Raw genomic sequence first — 6,222 nt, 5'->3', positions numbered from 1 at the left:
AGTACGATCTTCCGCCGCTGGACCGTGACACAAGGTTTACCCTATGGCAAGTCAAGATGCGGGCTTTGTTGGCACAAACCGACTATGATGAAGCACTGGATAGTTTTGGGAAGAACAGAATTGAGGACTGGACTGATGAGGAGAAAAGAATTGATCGTAAGGCTTTGTCAAAACTTCAACTCCATTTGCATAATAATATTTTGTAGGAAGTTTTGAGTGAGAAAACTGCCACCGCTCTATGGTTAAAGATGGAAGGGATTTGCATGACTAAAGATCTTAGCAGCAAGATGCATCTGAAGCAAAAATTATTCCTGCACAGGTTACCCGAGGGAGGTAATGTTTTGAATCATATTTCTGAATTTAAAGAGATCATATCTGATCTAGCTACAATGGAGGTTAAGTATGAAGAGGAAGATACTGCTTTAATGTTACTTTGTTCACTGCCAAGTTCTTATACCAATTTTAGAGACACCATATTATACAGTCGTGATACTCTCACACTTAATGAAGTTTATGAAGCTTTGAACTCTAAGGAGAAGATGAAACTAATGGTGCCTCATGATGGTTCGAGTTCATCCCAAGCCGAGGGATTATCTGTTTGTGGCAGGACAAAGGATAAGAACTCACATAATGGAAATAGAGGAAAAAGTAAGAACGGCTACAGGGGCCGGTCGCAATCCAGAGACAAGAAGTATTGCAGGTATTTCAAGAGAGACGGGCATGACATCTCAGAGTGTTTCAAGTTGCAGAACAAGGAAAAGAGGGAAGGTAACAAACAAGGTGAAAATTCTGCTAACGTTGCTCGTGATGATAGTTCTGATGATGCTCTTGTCGTTATTGCTGGATGTGCTGAGACCAATGATGAGTGGGTACTTGACACTGCATGCACTTTTCATATGTGCCCACATAGAGATTGGTTTAATACTTTTGATTCCACTACTTCTGCTGGTTCCGTTTTGGGTTTTGATAATTAACCATGCAAGATTGAAGGCATAGGTTCCGTTCGAATCAAGATGTTTGATGGCATAATCAGAACTTTGATAGATGTTTGGTATATTCCGAAGATGAAGAGAAATCTTATCTCTGTGAGCGCCCTTGATGCAAAGGGGTACAAGTATTCAGGTGGAGATAGTGTTTTGAAGGTCACCAAAGGTTCCCTTGCTGTGATGAAAGGTGACTTAAGTTCGACCAATGGTATTTATTACCTTCGAGGTTCTACCGTTTCAGGTAACGCTACTCCGGTTGTTTCAAAGAATTCTGATTGTGATGCTGCTAACCTTTGGCATATGCGTCTTGGACATATGAGTGAACTTGGTTTAGCAGAGTTAAATAAGAGAGGTCTTCTTGATGGATACGAACCTGGTAAATTGAAATTTTGTGAGCATTGTATTTTCGGCAAGCACAAGAGGGTGAAGTTCAACACTTCGACTCATACAGCTGAAGGTATTCTTGATTATGTCCATTCTGATTTATGGGGACCATCTCGCAAGAAGTCACTAGGTGGTGCTAGTTACATACTGACTATTATTGATGATTATTCGAGAAAAGTTTGGCCTTATTTCTTGAAGCATAAATATGAAGCATTCTCGGCATTTAAGGAGTGGAAGATTATGATTGAGAGACAAACTGAAAAGAAGGTAAAAATACTTCGCACTGATAATGGTATGGAATTTTGTTCTAAGCAATTTAAGAATTATTGCAAGTCTGAAGGCATTGTCAGACACTACACCATTCCTTATACTCCTCAACAAAACGGTGTTGCTGAGCGTATGAACAGGACCATTATTTCCAGAGCCCGTTGCATGTTGTCCAATGCAGGTTTGCATAGGCTTTTTTGGGCTGAGGCCGCTTCCACTGCTTGTTATCTCATTAATCATTCACCATCTATTGCTCTTAATAAGAAAACTCCAATTGAGGTATGGTCCGGTTCACCCGCTGATTATTCACAGTTGAGAGTTTTTGGTTGCACTGCTTATGCTCATGTTGATAATGGAAAGTTGGAGCCTAGGGCTGTTAAGTGCATCTTTCTTGGTTATAAGTCTGGTGTCAAAGGTTTTAAATTGTGGAATCCTGAAACCCAGAAGGTGGTTATTAGCAGAAATGTTATCTTTAATGAATCTGCTATGTTACATGATGTTTCATCTACTAATGTTCCCGTTGAGAGTGAACAACAACCTATTGTTCAGGAACCTACTGTTCAGGTGGAGCATGTTATTGATTCAGGTGATACATCCGGTAATGAAATTGTTGATGCACATGATGAACCCATCGTTAATGATGATCATGTCACTCCCACTCCAAATCAGCCTATTGTTCCGCTCAGTTGGAATCTTGCACGTGACAGAGTTAGGTGGGGTATTAATAAACCTGAAAGGTTAATTGAAGAGTGCAATATTGTTTCTTTTGCTTTATCTGTTGCAGAAGAAATTGAAGGTAATGCTGAGCCTTCTTCATATTCCGAGGCTATTATTTCTGGTGATAGTAATAAGTGGATGACCGCTATGCATGATAAGATGGAATCACTTGAAAAGAATGACACTTGGGATTTAGTAAGATTACCTAGAGAGAAGAAACCTATTCGTTGCAAGTTGGTTTTCAAGAGGAAAGAAGGTGTTTCTCCTAATGATGAGACAAGATATAAAGCAAGGTTAGTTGCTAAAGGTTACAATTAGATTCCAGGTATTGACTATAACGAAGTCTTTTCTCCTGTTGTGAAGCATAGCTCTATTCGCACTTTACTTGGTATTGTTGCCATGCATGATCTTGAACTTGAACAATTGGATGTTAAAACTACATTTTTACATGGAGAATTAGAAGAGGATATTTATATGGAACAACCTGAAGGTTTTGTTATTCCTGGAAAAGAAAAGCTTGTCTGTAAGTTAAAGAAATCTCTTTATGGATTGAAGCAATCCCCTAGACAGTGGTACAAGAGATTTGACACCTTTATGCTCTCTCAAGGTTTCAAAAGGTCTAATTATGATAGTTGTGTTTATTTGAAAATTGTCAATGGTTCAACTATTTATTTGGTCCTTTATGTTGATGATATGCTTATTGCTTCAAAGAGTATGTCAGATATTAATGAACTAAATAAGCAATTGAGTAATGAATTTGATTTGGGTGCAACAAAGAAAATACTTGGCATGGAAATATCCAGAGATAGACCATCTGGAAAAGTATATCTAAGTCAGAAGGGATATATTGATAAAGTTCTTCGTCATTTTAATATGCATAATGCCAAGCCTGTAAGTACTCCATTAGCTGCACATTTCAAATTATCATCAGCTTTATGTCCTAAGTCAGATGCAGATATTGAGTACATGTCTAGAGTTCCCTATTCAAGTTCAGTTGTTTCACTCATGTATGCCATGGTTTGTTCTCGTCCCGATTTATCATATGCATTGAGTGTTGTCCTGGAAAAGAGCATTGGAAAGCAGTTCAGTGGATTTTCAGATACCTGCGAGGTACTTCTAATGCTTATTTACAGTTTGGGAAAACTAGAGATGGACTTGTTGGTTTTGTTGATTCTGATTTTGCTGGTGATTTGGATAAGAGAAGATCACTCACAGGTTATGTTTTCACCATTGGTGGTTGTGCTGTGAGTTGGAGAGCAACTTTGCAGTCTATTGTGGCATGTTCCACTACTGATGCCGAGTATATGGCTATTTCCGAGGCATGCAAAGAAGCTATCTGGTTGAGAGGTTTGTACGCTGAGCTTTGTGGGGATTCATCTTGCCCTACCATATTTTCTGATAGTCAAAGTGCCATATATCTTACAAAGAATCCAATGTATCATGAGAGGACAAAGCACATTGATGTCAGATTTCATTATATTCGAGATGTTGTTGCTGAAGGCGATTTGAAGGTATGCAAGATAAGTACTCATGATAATCCTGCTGATATGATGACAAAGCCAGTTCCGACCAATAAGATTGAGCTTTTCTCAGGCTTAGTTGGTATTTCTCACTAGTCCTATGGACTTTGACGCACAAGGTGTTTATGCTGATTTGGATGGAGTTATCTACTTTCTTCGACTACTGGAGGGAATTTGGCTCAAGGTGGAGATTGTTAAATTGTGATCCAAATTCTACTGTATTGGACTAGACGTAGTACATATGGTGTGGGCCTTTGCGTTGGTACCAACGCGTACGAGTACAACTCGTTTACTTGTCCTCCAAGGACTCTCAGATATTGCCCTCATATATACCCCATGTAGTCACACCTCAGACGGTCTGTCGTCTCGTGCTTGTAATACTCCTCCTCATAGTGATTGCGCCTTCGTGCGTTTCTGGTTTTCCCCCGCAAGGGTTTCCACGTAAAAATCAGTGTCTCTCGTGTCTCGTTTTATCTCGTTATTATCTAACATCTTCTACCAAGTCCAATGAAAAGCTGCGCCATCAGGATTTCGTCAAAAACCCCCCAGAAAAGTGGGTTCAAAATAGAGCAGTATGCTTCCAAGTTCAAAACAGAAAAGGTCATCTACACATCTGTTCTGTCATTGCCCAGTTTCGAAGACAATTTGGTCCAAGGTTGCTAGAAGGAAGGGTTGTGAGGCGATCGACAACGCTGTCAACACAGACACTGGGAGCATCATGGAGCTCTGCCAGAGAGCGATCTGTCGTGCCCTAAGCCCACGCTAAGGAATCAAGACCACTCTAATACTACTTATTTGGAAATTTGCAAGGAAAGAAACATATGGATCTTTACCAAACAGTGCAAACCGGTTACAGGGATAGTTCATGAGATCAGGTTGGCCTTTTTGGATTGGAGATTGGCAGGGGGGAGATTTATTTTTTCTTTCAAAAAAGGGATAACCCTGGCCTCTGCATCAGACGATGCACACATCCATTTTATTAAGCAAGAAGTACATCCAAATCATCGAGTATCAAAAGGTTTACAGCAAATCACGAACATCTCGGTCGGAAACAAGATTACATATCTCAACCACATAATGTACTACCCGGATGCCAGCGAAACTGGCTGAAGAAACCCCGTGCAACCGTTTCCATAGGCTCCCGCGTAGCCACACACTGCAGTGACGACTACATAAGGATCGACGTTGTAGCTCTGAAGATAACCCACAAACAACTTGGAATAGATTATATGTTAAAAACATAATCATTCCGGTATTTCAAAATTGCCCAAAGAATGGCACAAATTCCCACACCGATTTGGCCCTTCAGATTATGGTTAATATGTCTCAACCAATTACAAAACAAATTTGGTATTCTTGTTTGTGGTGGTAAATTGAAATTAACATGAATACTACGACAAATCAATTTGGCAAACAATATGACATGAATAAATGATGAATCATTTCCTCCTGATCACAAAAACAACATTTTGTGCTACCTTGCCCATTTTGTTTTGCAAGATTATCTTTCGTAAGAACTACCTCCCTCTATAAAAGCCATATAAAAACTTTGAATTTAGTTGAGTTTTATTTTCTAGATATGTTTTCTTCGAAAATAGGCCCCGAATTCATGAGAACGACATACATAGACTTCACAGTTGAGACACCAGTACTAGTCAACCTCCAGGAGAATGTATCTTGGCATCTAAGTTAGATTGATCTGCATCAACCTACCATTTATCGTGAAGTAAAGCTCTGTGGAATTGAATATTCAAGTGGCTAGCCCCCAAAGCAAAAGCACCGAGGCGTCCTTTCTAAACGCAATATTGTAGATGCATTGTTTCTCCCTTTTGTGATCCTTGAGGAGACCTCTGGTTCCCTCATTTTTCCCTTTCTCTCATCTTTTGCCTTGAGGTTAAGCCGCTCATGTGAATATCTCTAACTTCTTATAAATGAAATCTCTGTCATTTGCCAGATAACTTAAAAAAATGTTCAGCCTAGTCCCAAGACTATAAAAGAAGCCCCATGCTAGATGAGATCTAAAATACTTCCCGATCGGAATTTCTTGGATCGGGGACTCTCACCCAGTCATCCGGCACTAGGAAGCCCCGCCATGGGAGATGAAGCAAAGGTACCAAGGCCATCCTCTCCCCATTAGTTGCTTTTGTTTCCCCACCCCAGCTATCAGCTATAGACGGCTATGTCAGCATGGCCACGTGGTGTCTATGGAAGCCGTCTCTAGCTGTTAAGGCTAGGGATCATGGCGGGGACGGAGGTCTCCGATACGGACAACAACTGATGCGTGTGTCCGTTAGCACCAGCACGACAAACGTTGCCGCTGCCGGTTTGGGAGATGCCCGCATGCCATG

The sequence above is a fragment of the Triticum urartu genome, chromosome 2, assembly GCF_003073215.2.
Source record: "Triticum urartu cultivar G1812 chromosome 2, Tu2.1, whole genome shotgun sequence".
Classification (NCBI taxonomy): domain Eukaryota; kingdom Viridiplantae; phylum Streptophyta; class Magnoliopsida; order Poales; family Poaceae; genus Triticum; species Triticum urartu.
The sequence above is the reverse complement of the archived record's forward strand: the minus strand, read 5'-3'. Positions refer to the sequence as shown.